This window comes from Chondrus crispus, genomic scaffold (genome assembly GCF_000350225.1).
Source record: "Chondrus crispus Stackhouse genomic scaffold, scaffold_372, whole genome shotgun sequence".
In the NCBI taxonomy this organism is placed as follows: domain Eukaryota; phylum Rhodophyta; class Florideophyceae; order Gigartinales; family Gigartinaceae; genus Chondrus; species Chondrus crispus.
In genome coordinates, this window is record NW_005179266.1 from 45,285 (window position 1) to 58,776 (window position 13,492).

The window sequence follows — 13,492 nt, forward strand, 5'->3', positions numbered from 1 at the left end:
AATGGAACGGGGCAGATGCCGCCGGTCTTAACCCCTAAGTAGGACTCCAGGACACCTGTCCCGCTACTGTAGCTGTTACTTACTGTATACCAGCTACTGTACTGAATTGGCTAATTTGTGCCCTTAACTACTAATTACTAAATACTTACCGTTCGGATCCTACACGTGTAGCCGTCGGGGTACTACTGTACTCCGCACCGGCCGTCAGCTGTAAATATAACTCTTTACGGTTCTGCTCGCGCTTACAGCCCAACGTACTGTACGCCGGGGCGGCGGCGTTGGTGCCGTCGCCTTCGCGCGATTGTACTACAAACGTCAACGAGGGGCCGGGCAGCGGTTTCATTATGTCTCAAAGAGACTACGCCATTAAGCCAACCCCGCTAGTTACGCACGCCGACTACTCGCAGTTCAGAAGCATGACAGCCAAGCTGGCTTGGCTGACCAACACACGGCCAGACATCGCGTGTGGCGTTGCGAAACTGACTCAGGTGAGAGAAGAAGAGTTCAATCTTGAGGCGATCAAGGAAGCTAACTCAGTGGTGCAGCATGTGCGGAAGGACACGAATCTAGGGATATTGCACCCCCACCTCGACTCGGAATCGACAGAGGTAATCGCTTTCTCCGACGCCGCCCTTGGGAACAACCGGGACCTAGCAAGCCAGATCGGCTACGTTATCATACTTTGCGATCGCTATGGGGCAGCCAACATCCTTGGGTACTCGAGCAAGAATATGCAGGAGAGTAACGCACACCTCACTCGCGTGGAAATTATGGGTTCTCATTCGCATTCGATGCCACTTTTATCATAAAGCATGAACTCGAGTAAATTGACAAGCGAAGGTTTCCGTTGAGAATGATGACAGATAGCCGCCCACTCTTCGATATGGTCAGTCCTAACTCATACTCCACCGAGAGGCGCCTTATGATAGATATGGCAGTTATCCGTCAATCATATCAGCTCCGCGAAATCGATGGGATCGCTCATATGCCGGGGCCAAGCAACCCCGCAGACGCTATGACAAAGGTGGGCCAGAATGGCGTGTTGGCAAGTTTGATGCAAGGGATGCTGACAATGGAGCCAAGGCAGTGGATCACTCACACGCAGGAGTAGGGATAGGAGCAATTGCGGCCCGGGATGGTGTGCGAAAAAATCAGGGCATTGCAGGACTGGAGGTTGCGTTGCGCATGAGAATACGAAAGGCGTCACCGTCTCAACCAACCCATTACGCGGAATTATGCCACGACCCGTGAGAGTTAGTGACGTGACATTGCTTGTCATGACTAAAGAAATTGACTCAGGAGGAAAAACGAAACATGCAACATTTGCTTATGGGAAAAGCAAAATTGGCAAAGCAAAACGTTACAAAGCAGAGTTAACGTTCTTAAGGGTCTTGGACATGAAAAATGGGGTGTGTCGTTTGACGCACCATGTCGGTACTTTGTTGGGAGCAACCACTAGGGGCGACACTATTGATAACGTACGAGGTTTTTGTGTGTGAGGGAGATCCATACATTGCTGAACCGCAGTTCCGACAGGAATGAGGCATATACAGATCCCAAGTGTAGCGGCAGAGGAACAATAATGCCATGTCACTCGATCCAGCTGCAGACGTTTAGCAGAAGAGGAAAACGGATAGCTAGAATTGATTTCGAGCAACTGGACTGTGCTACGAGGCACTGGAACGGAAGAACACATTGTAAGGATATCGGATATATAAAGCTTTTAGGTAACTCTACAAAAACCACTTAGCGGTAGATCCCTACCGAGAATTCCTCTGTACTCAGTGACCAAGTAGGTCTGAGTGCAGTGGGAACAAGGAGGTGAACGGTAAACTTTTTCTGTCCACAAATAAAATTGACAGTCACACAAAGCACAGCAGAGCAGTATTTCCCTTCTCCATTGCGTCTGCGTTTAGGTTTTTCGTCAGGTTCGGCAATAGCCTGAACATCAATAAGATGAGATCAGGGGCACAACGCAGCCGGCTTGGACGACAATTCCTCAACAACACGCACTCAGCGTGTAGGCAACAACAAAACACAGAGCCACAAAAGTTCTTAGTGAATCAGCGACAGCTCAGCTATTAATTGTAGAATATCATGAGCGAAAGCAGTGGTTAGCGGAAGCTGGGCCCATACCCCGTAGGCAGACCTGGGTAAAGAGAAGGGACTGAGCTCGTTCTGTGTTGTCAGTTGTCCCAAACTCGAAGTGTATCGGTTTACAAGTGACACTTAAAAACACAATACTGGTGCTTAGAAAACTTACCAGAAAGGCCAAGCTACTCTGAAGTTGTTGGGAGGACGATAAAATGGTAGGGTAACACTAATCCCCGCAACCCACATTACTTACCGCTGAGTTTTTTTGCCTCTTGCAGTAGATTAAGTAACTGACATATCCATGGGTGGCTTAATTGAGCCGTAGCCACCGAATAAGACTCCTACCACTTATTAACACAAATTCAGAAGGCAACACCGACATCATTGTGACAATACCCAGACACGTGCACACATAGCACACGTACCACACGCACAGGCTCACACCCGCCGGCGTGAGACCAGTAGACTTAATAGTGAGAGAGTAGATCCAGACAGCAAAGACTGCCCCATCGTTCCTGCACTACAATCATAAACATATCAGTGATAATTAAGCCAGCACAACCAAAACGCTGAATCAATCAGACAATTCTAAAACACATCAAAACGCGCTGTTGTTGTCACGACCACGGCAAACTGATTCCTTAATTCAATAAAGAAGGAGGCAGTTGTAGGAGAAGAGGAGCAACTAGTAATTTTGGTACTGAACTTTATTCGTATTAACTAGTTTTCCTTTCAGAGTAGTGTTCTACACTTGGCCTTCTCTTGTTGTGGACTTCGCGCACGTGACGCTGAATCTGAGTGCGCTTTCCGTACGACGTTGGGCATGATTTGCAAATAAAAATGTATCCTCCATCGTGTTCATTTTCCATGTGAGCCCTTAGCCTACTTCTCTTCGAGAACGGCTCTTGGCAATGCTTGCAAGAAAACTCTCCTCTTTCCGAATGCATATCTCGATTGTGACGGTCCAGCCTTCTAGAACAAGCAAATGTAAGACCACATGTCTGGCATTTGTGCTCCTGGCCCAGCTGATGTTCACGCCGCTCATGTCTTTCCAGTCCTCCACTCGTTACGAAGCCCGCGTTGCAATGGGAACACCGTTTCTTATTACTGTGGACGTTACGAACGTGGTGCCCGAGAGCTCGACGCCCATTGTATGACTTGTGGCAAGTATCGCATTTGAAAAGCTCTTGAGTATCAGATTGGGCTCCTGGTGGGAGATTGCTTCCACGTCTGGTGCCACGACTGGAATGAGATATGCTCGGCAGGCTTTGGAAGGAGGATAAGCCATTGAATATAGAACCCGACGCCTCGCTTGCGTTTCCGCCTGATCCCTTTCGTGCACAATTAATCTCTGTAAGGCAATGCTCCCGGAGTTTTTCCCTGGTTTTAAAGATTCTGCGGCACCTCGAGCAATCAAATCTGGAGGGTCCAGCCCCTCTACTACTACTGTTTCTAGATGCAGACATGTTCCTGTGGTGCAATGGATGTGGGTGCTTTTGAAAAGATTGGAATGATTTAGTGTTGGGTGGTGTTGATTGTGTGTGATGAATATTGCTTGAGGGAGAGTGTCTGCCACATTTCCATGTGCTCAGTTAAATACTTAAATACGCAGTAGAAGAAAGTTGGAAACATGCACAAGCATGGGTTGGTGGACTTCAGCAACGGGTTTTCACATCTCTTCATCCTTCCCCAGGCATTATCAATTTCACGTCCAGCAGTAGTGAAGTAAAAACATCATATGAAGAAGCGGGTGGGTGGGGTGTAATGTTGAAGCGATACAATAGAGCAATTTCCAAAATTGCGTCCGAGGGGCATTGGCCGTTTTTCTTCGCTTGTGAACATTGGGTTGAGGTAACTTCCTGCTTCACGTTTATGGTGCGAAAGGGCGACCGCTTGCAACGTTTTTTACAGTTGCTATGTATATTAGAGATTCGTCAAAATCCAAGATCGGAGCTTTGTGAGACACAGATGAATAATTTCTGTTACGACGACCGCTTTTTGGGGTTTCCAAAGCCATGCTAAATCGTTTTAAAAGGGGTTAGCGACCTGTCCAGAGACGACGTAAGCGTTTTACGTATGCTGTTATGTGTGTCCAAAAAAAAAAAAGGATTGGACAGCGTCGATTAGCTCCGCTCCCTACATATCGTTGTCTGGGTACCCTGATGTTGATGAAAATTTGTGTAATGCTCGTTCCCTCCTCTCTTGGAACAATATATGAAGGACTTTGCCGGTTTAGTGGTGTGGAATAAACGCAGCTGTCGACATGGTCCCAAGACAAGCAAGAGAGAATTAGAGAAGGTAAAGTTTACTCGGGCTACCAAACCGCGCTCACCATTGTAGATCCTGGCTAATGCCGAGACCACGTAGTGGTCATTAGTTTCGTCCGACACCGCCCTCCATCTTCACACCCATTAGGCCCTGTCGCTGCTGTGGCGGCAGGGGCCGCCAGCGCCGGAACCTCCGCCGAATGCCGAGGGGCGAGCACAGTAGAGAACGACTCTTGACTATGCTCTATTCCGGCAACCCGGAGGGCGCGAGGTCACAGAGCGGCCTTCGCCGCCGCCCTAAATAATGCACCGGAGTGCCAACTGTAGTTCAGTATCCTTAGTGTCCTTCCCTTCTCATATCTCAACCATCGCCACATCGACAGCAGCAACCTTGATCAGCGTTACTTAGAGGGAAATATCAGTACGGGAAAATGTTTACTTGCTTCAAGCCAGTTCAGAAAGCAAGTATAGTACTGCGAAATGTTGACCAGGTAAAAATGCGCAGAAGGTTCCACTAGTGTCTATCGGACCGCTAGTCCTCATATGAAGACAGAAGTTATTGTGTTTTTCTAGACAACCAAACATGCGATTTCACTTCTGTTTTTTGAAACCAGAAGGCTACCACCACAGATAGAGCATTTGCTTGTCGATGCTAGTGAAAAAAAAACTCGCTGTTGCATTCAAATGTGTTCAAAAGAAAAAGTCGGCTTACACAAAAGCATTTTTCTTTAAGCTAGTTTTATACTAGTAGCATAAAAACATTTCTTTGCGGGCTTTGGGTTCGGTTCTAACTTCAGAAAATTTAAACCCAGTAAATCTCCTATAGAAAAAATGAAACCGTGGCCATCAAAGTTGAAAAGAAATCAGATTCGCAGATTTTTATGTATGCTATTACGTCTCCGCGTGTAGTAAGCTTCTTGCTTACTACGCTAATACTACTACGTAACTGTGAATAAGAAGAGGATCCGAGGAATGAGGCTTCAGAGAAGCATCGAAATATCTCTATCTGCAGTACATACTTTGAAAAGACGTTAATACACAGCAAACAACCTCAGTATTGAAAGCAATAATGCTCCTGAGCCGTGTGCAGTACATCGTACATGTCGCGGACTAGAGAAATATGTGGCGGCGACACAGGGTCGTATTGGACACCGATACGTATTCACGAGGAGGTTGATTTCTGCCAAGGTTTCGTACGGCACTACTGTATCAGTACTGCGCGAAAACATCACAATTACTTGTCTGCCAATCACTTAGTGATTGATCAACTTGGACCTTTTAGTTTCGTCAACTCATGGATTCTGTGGTAAAAGGGAGTGCCCCCGGCCAGGAGACAGGTGGGTGCGTGGGGGGGTGCACAGTACATGTAATAGCGAAATCCAACAAATTACTGTATATAAGGTATTCACAGAAAACCACAGATAAATACATAAGTAGCTGAGGACGTTACAGGCAAGGACCTGCTATCAAACCGAATATTTATCTAATCGTAACGGGCATTCTTTAGCGAGAAGCAGAATTGACGCGAAAGGTAACATTCTACAGGGAAGCACCTTCTGTTTCCAGAGCCCATTGTTATTGCTTCCCGCTGGGCAGATCAATGTTCAAGAAGACGGAAGTTTGTAGGAGAAGACGAGCAACTAGAAATTTGGGTACTGTACTTTTTCGTATTATCTAGTTTTCCTTTCAGAGTAGTGCTCGTGGTTTGGCCTTCTCTTGTCGTGGACATCGCGCACGTGACGCTGAATCTGAGTGCGCTTTCTATACGACGTTGGGCATAATTTGCATGAAAAAATATATCCTCCATCGTGTTCATTTTCCATGTGAGCCCTGAGAGTACTTCTCTTCGAGAAAGACTCTTGGCAATGCTTGCAAGAAAACTCTCCTCTTTCCGAATGCAAATCTCGATTGTGACTTTCCAACCTTCTAGAACTAGCAAATCCAAGACCACAGGTCTGGCATTTGTGCTCCTGGCCCAGCTGATGTTCACGCCGCTCATGTCTTTCCAGTCCTCCACTCGTTACGAAGCCCGCGTTGCAATGGGAACACCGTTTCTTATTACTGTGGACGTTACGAACGTGGGTCACTAGAGCTCGACGCCCATTGTATGACTTGTGGCAAGTATCGCATTTGAAAAGCTCTTGAGTATCAGATTGGGCTCCTGGTGGGAGATTGCTTCCACGTCTGGTGCCACGACTGGAATGAGATATGCTCGGCAGGCTTTGGAAGGAGGATAAGCCATTGAATATAGAACCCGACGCCTCGCTTGCGTTTCCGCCTGATCCCTTTCGTGCACAATTAATCTCTGTAAGGCAATGCTCCCGGAGTTTTTCCCTGGTTTTAAAGATTCTGCGGCACCTCGAGCAATCAAATCTGGAGGGTCCAGCCCCTCTACTACTACTGTTTCTAGATGCAGACATGTTCCTGTGGTGCAATGGATGTGGGTGCTTTTGAAAAGATTGGAATGATTTAGTGTTGGGTGGTGTTGATTGTGTGTGATGAATATTGCTTGAGGGAGAGTGTCTGCCACATTTCCATGTGCTCAGTTAAATACTTAAATACGCAGTAGAAGAAAGTTGGAAACATGCACAAGCATGGGTTGGTGGACTTCAGCAACGGGTTTTCACATCTCTTCATCCTTCCCCAGGCATTATCAATTTCACGTCCAGCAGTAGTGAAGTAAAAACATCATATGAAGAAGCGGGTGGGTGGGGTGTAATGTTGAAGCGATACAATAGAGCAATTTCCAAAATTGCGTCCGAGGGGCATTGGCCGTTTTTCTTCGCTTGTGAACATTGGGTTGAGGTAACTTCCTGCTTCACGTTTATGGTGCGAAAGGGCGACCGCTTGCAACGTTTTTTACAGTTGCTATGTATATTAGAGATTCGTCAAAATCCAAGATCGGAGCTTTGTGAGACACAGATGAATAATTTCTGTTACGACGACCGCTTTTTGGGGTTTCCAAAGCCATGCTAAATCGTTTTAAAAGGGGTTAGCGACCTGTCCAGAGACGACGTAAGCGTTTTACGTATGCTGTTATGTGTGTCCAAAAAAAAAAAAAGGATTGGACAGCGTCGATTAGCTCCGCTCCCTACATATCGTTGTCTGGGTACCCTGATGTTGATGAAAATTTGTGTAATGCTCGTTCCCTCCTCTCTTGGAACAATATATGAAGGACTTTGCCGGTTTAGTGGTGTGGAATAAACGCAGCTGTCGACATGGTCCCAAGACAAGCAAGAGAGAATTAGAGAAGGTAAAGTTTACTCGGGCTACCAAACCGCGCTCACCATTGTAGATCCTGGCTAATGCCGAGACCACGTAGTGGTCATTAGTTTCGTCCGACACCGCCCTCCATCTTCACACCCATTAGGCCCTGTCGCTGCTGTGGCGGCAGGGGCCGCCAGCGCCGGAACCTCCGCCGAATGCCGAGGGGCGAGCACAGTAGAGAACGACTCTTGACTATGCTCTATTCCGGCAACCCGGAGGGCGCGAGGTCACAGAGCGGCCTTCGCCGCCGCCCTAAATAATGCACCGGAGTGCCAACTGTAGTTCAGTATCCTTAGTGTCCTTCCCTTCTCATATCTCAACCATCGCCACATCGACAGCAGCAACCTTGATCAGCGTTACTTAGAGGGAAATATCAGTACGGGAAAATGTTTGCTTGCTTCAAGCCAGTTCAGAAAGCAAGTATAGTACTGCGAAATGTTGACCAGGTAAAAATGCGCAGAAGGTTCCACTAGTGTCTATCGGACCGCTAGTCCTCATATGAAGACAGAAGTTATTGTGTTTTTCTAGACAACCAAACATGCGATTTCACTTCTGTTTTTTGAAACCAGAAGGCTACCACCACAGATAGAGCATTTGCTTGTCGATGCTAGTGAAAAAAAAACTCGCTGTTGCATTCAAATGTGTTCAAAAGAAAAAGTCGGCTTACACAAAAGCATTTTTCTTTAAGCTAGTTTTATACTAGTAGCATAAAAACATTTCTTTGCGGGCTTTGGGTTCGGTTCTAACTTCAGAAAATTTAAACCCAGTAAATCTCCTATAGAAAAAATGAAACCGTGGCCATCAAAGTTGAAAAGAAATCAGATTCGCAGATTTTTATGTATGCTATTACGTCTCCGCGTGTAGTAAGCTTCTTGCTTACTACGCTAATACTACTACGTAACTGTGAATAAGAAGAGGATCCGAGGAATGAGGCTTCAGAGAAGCATCGAAATATCTCTATCTGCAGTACATACTTTGAAAAGACGTTAATACACAGCAAACAACCTCAGTATTGAAAGCAATAATGCTCCTGAGCCGTGTGCAGTACATCGTACATGTCGCGGACTAGAGAAATATGTGGCGGCGACACAGGGTCGTATTGGACACCGATACGTATTCACGAGGAGGTTGATTTCTGCCAAGGTTTCGTACGGCACTACTGTATCAGTACTGCGCGAAAACATCACAATTACTTGTCTGCCAATCACTTAGTGATTGATCAACTTGGACCTTTTAGTTTCGTCAACTCATGGATTCTGTGGTAAAAGGGAGTGCCCCCGGCCAGGAGACAGGTGGGTGCGTGGGGGGGTGCACAGTACATGTAATAGCGAAATCCAACAAATTACTGTATATAAGGTATTCACAGAAAACCACAGATAAATACATAAGTAGCTGAGGACGTTACAGGCAAGGACCTGCTATCAAACCGAATATTTATCTAATCGTAACGGGCATTCTTTAGCGAGAAGCAGAATTGACGCGAAAGGTAACATTCTACAGGGAAGCACCTTCTGTTTCCAGAGCCCATTGTTATTGCTTCCCGCTGGGCAGATCAATGTTCAAGAAGACGGAAGTTTGTAGGAGAAGACGAGCAACTAGAAATTTGGGTACTGTACTTTTTCGTATTATCTAGTTTTCCTTTCAGAGTAGTGCTCGTGGTTTGGCCTTCTCTTGTCGTGGACATCGCGCACGTGACGCTGAATCTGAGTGCGCTTTCTATACGACGTTGGGCATAATTTGCATGAAAAAATATATCCTCCATCGTGTTCATTTTCCATGTGAGCCCTGAGAGTACTTCTCTTCGAGAAAGACTCTTGGCAATGCTTGCAAGAAAACTCTCCTCTTTCCGAATGCAAATCTCGATTGTGACTTTCCAACCTTCTAGAACTAGCAAATCCAAGACCACAGGTCTGGCATTTGTGCTCCTGGCCCAGCTGATGTTCACGCCGCTCATGTCTTTCCAGTCCTCCACTCGTTACGAAGCCCGCGTTGCAATGGGAACACCGTTTCTTATTACTGTGGACGTTACGAACGTGGGTCACTAGAGCTCGACGCCCATTGTATGACTTGTGGCAAGTATCGCATTTGAAAAGCTCTTGAGTATCAGATTGGGCTCCTGGTGGGAGATTGCTTCCACGTCTGGTGCCACGACTGGAATGAGATATGCTCGGCAGGCTTTGGAAGGAGGATAAGCCATTGAATATAGAACCCGACGCCTCGCTTGCGTTTCCGCCTGATCCCTTTCGTGCACAATTAATCTCTGTAAGGCAATGCTCCCGGAGTTTTTCCCTGGTTTTAAAGATTCTGCGGCACCTCGAGCAATCAAATCTGGAGGGTCCAGCCCCTCTACTACTACTGTTTCTAGATGCAGACATGTTCCTGTGGTGCAATGGATGTGGGTGCTTTTGAAAAGATTGGAATGATTTAGTGTTGGGTGGTGTTGATTGTGTGTGATGAATATTGCTTGAGGGAGAGTGTCTGCCACATTTCCATGTGCTCAGTTAAATACTTAAATACGCAGTAGAAGAAAGTTGGAAACATGCACAAGCATGGGTTGGTGGACTTCAGCAACGGGTTTTCACATCTCTTCATCCTTCCCCAGGCATTATCAATTTCACGTCCAGCAGTAGTGAAGTAAAAACATCATATGAAGAAGCGGGTGGGTGGGGTGTAATGTTGAAGCGATACAATAGAGCAATTTCCAAAATTGCGTCCGAGGGGCATTGGCCGTTTTTCTTCGCTTGTGAACATTGGGTTGAGGTAACTTCCTGCTTCACGTTTATGGTGCGAAAGGGCGACCGCTTGCAACGTTTTTTACAGTTGCTATGTATATTAGAGATTCGTCAAAATCCAAGATCGGAGCTTTGTGAGACACAGATGAATAATTTCTGTTACGACGACCGCTTTTTGGGGTTTCCAAAGCCATGCTAAATCGTTTTAAAAGGGGTTAGCGACCTGTCCAGAGACGACGTAAGCGTTTTACGTATGCTGTTATGTGTGTCCAAAAAAAAAGGGATTGGACAGCGTCGATTAGCTCCTCTCCCTACATATCGTTGTCTGGGTACCCTGATGTGGATGAAAATTTGTGTAATGCTCGTTCCCTCCTCTCTTGGAACAATACATGAAGGACTTTGCCCTTTTAATAGTGCGGAATAAACGCAGCAACCTTCATCAGCGTTCCTAAAAGAGAAATATCAGCACGGGAATGTTTTCTTTGTTTCAAGGCAGTTCAGAAAGCAAGCATAGCATTGCGAAAAGGTGACCGGAGGTAGGAATTGTGCAGAAGGTTCTACTAGGAAGGTTGGAAGTCTGAGAAAGAACATTTTCTGTGAAAGATGCAGGTGTTACTTTAGCACGAGGGAAGACCTAGAGGTTGACAACTTGGTAACACCTTGCTGCTCAGAGAGGGGAACATCTCATTTTATGTTGAAGTTATTCCCAAAATCATGCATCGAAGGCAAGAAACCAAGTGAGCTATAAACGTCGTGAAGCTTGCCCACAATAAGAGGACTGGCAGAATATTTGCCTAAGTATTACTAGCCCCTGAAGACGGGGCATGTCTTGTTGATGATGGCAATGTAATTTCATAAATTAAATATATGACGACACGTGATGATTTTTATCATATTTTTTTGTGAATGTTATTGACTTGATTTTCAACTTTAATGACCACGGTTTGTATCTTTCTTTTGGTAGAACAACTGGGTTTAATTTTTTTTCTAAAGTTAGAACCGAATAGTAAGCCCTCAAAGAAATGTTTGTATGCTACTAGTATAAAATTAGCTTAAAAGAAAATGGTTTACGTAAGGCGACATTTTCCTTTGAACACATTTGTATGCATCAACGAGTTTGGTTTCTCTAAAATCGACAAGCAAGTATTTTGCCTGTAGTGATGGCCTTCTGGTTGCAAAAAAAGAAGCGCAATCGCGTGTTGCGTTGTCTGGAAAAAAATAATTGTCCTCATATGAGGACTAACGGTGCGATAGACACTAGCGTGTATGCGACCAAGCGTTATCGTAACACAAAAATGTACGAATATTATTTGTTTTCCATTTTGATGTGCACGATTTCATATATTTTCCTTTGTAGGTTGGCTCGGGTTGAGTGAAGTTGGACGGTGAGCGGGAGTGGAAGGAAGCTAGGCCCGGGCCTAGGAGGATGTGCACGGGCACGGGTACAGGCGGCAGGCGGCAGGCGGGTGGATGCTCGGCAGTGGATGGTGAGTAATGCAAAGTGGTTTGATCGGGTTGTCGATCCTTGTGTGTGTTTTCTTGGCGTAATGTGTCATCTCCCAAGATGTTTAGATATCTTGCTGGCGTTGGTTGAACAGTAAGACAGGTTTTACAGTAGGCAAAATCTCCCAAAAATGAAGTGTGGCGACATTTTGATATCATATTACTGTATGATATCAAATGTGACATACTGTATTACATATTAAAATGGGTGTATGACGTGCTGGCCAGTTTGGCCATGTCATACAGCCACGTGATAAGATGTCATGTTATCCACGTGATAACATGTCATGTTATATGTGTGAACAGGAGACCGATGACTCCTCGTTTACTCGTCGTCGCTCGTTGGTTATAAGTCTGTTCCCTGCGGGACTTATACTGTACCCAACGGTACAGTACTGTAACAGGTTACAATAAATGCATCTAACAGCTATCATGAAAGTTCATGATAAAATGTGGCAAGTGACCGTTTTTTTGCCTTTTTTCTAGGCATGTCTGGTGAAAAAGGCCGTATCTTACCAAGTCCTTCACCGATTTTGATCACCGATTTTGATCACCGACGCAGAAACCACAAACCTCCCTGACAGTACAAACGCACGCACGCCCCACGAAAGGCTCTCCGCGGGGGACGAGGGGATGGAGCCTCGAAATCACTCTGCTGCCCGGCCAGCAGCAGCACACGTACATGTAGCGAGACGAAGACCGAGACGAAGGGGGGCAAAAAGGGCAAGCAGGCCTTGCCAAAATAGTTTTATGTTTGCCAAAATAGTAAACGGGACTGTTACGTGTACTGTCGGACGTGACGAGGAGCAGGGTGAGAGGTGGCCATTCGCCGACAACGTACCGACCTCTTACGTACCGACCTTCACGACCTTTTACGTAATAATGCTACGCGCTGCGCCGGCATTGCGCACAGCCGTGAGCACGCCCCCGCAGCGCGAGCCGGGACTTCATCCTCAGGAATAGGGTCTGGACTATCACTGTCTTGCTGCTCGGGAGAAACGATAGTAGTATCATAAAGAAAGACAAGTTCTGTGACGCATCCAGCAATTAGAGAAATGGATGCCCCTCCATATCATACATTGTTTCACACCGGAGGCGTATACACAACTTGTAGGGCGCCCGCCGACCATGTCCTGTTTACACGCCAAGCCGAGCCGCGCGGCCTGCGTCGCGGCCCCATCCCCGCGGATGAACAGTGCTCGCCGTGCATCCCCGAGCATGCGTAACCACTTTCAGTATCAAGCCACGCAGCACGGTGGAGCCCCGAGATTCGTCAACACCGCGGGACCGGCGCGAGAAAAGGCGCCCACCCACCCGGGGGGGGGGGGGGCCCCTCCACCCCACACTCCAATCTCCCTTCCTGTCCGCCCGTCATCGAGCTGGTGTTAGCTCGGGCGCCGAGAAGCATTGCGTTACAAGCACAGCCAAGTTTGGAAGGATTTAGCTCGAGTCGAGCGTACTACCTGAAATGGCAGTCGTGGTTGGAAAGCCTGATGAAAGGCGCTGATAAGAGCCTGCGAAAAGAACAAGCGCGCTACAAGCGAAACTTTGACGCAAGGCTTCGCAAGCCGAAGTATGACATGCCTTCAGGATCCCTACGTTTCCTCCAAAAAAAACCGGGGACCGCAA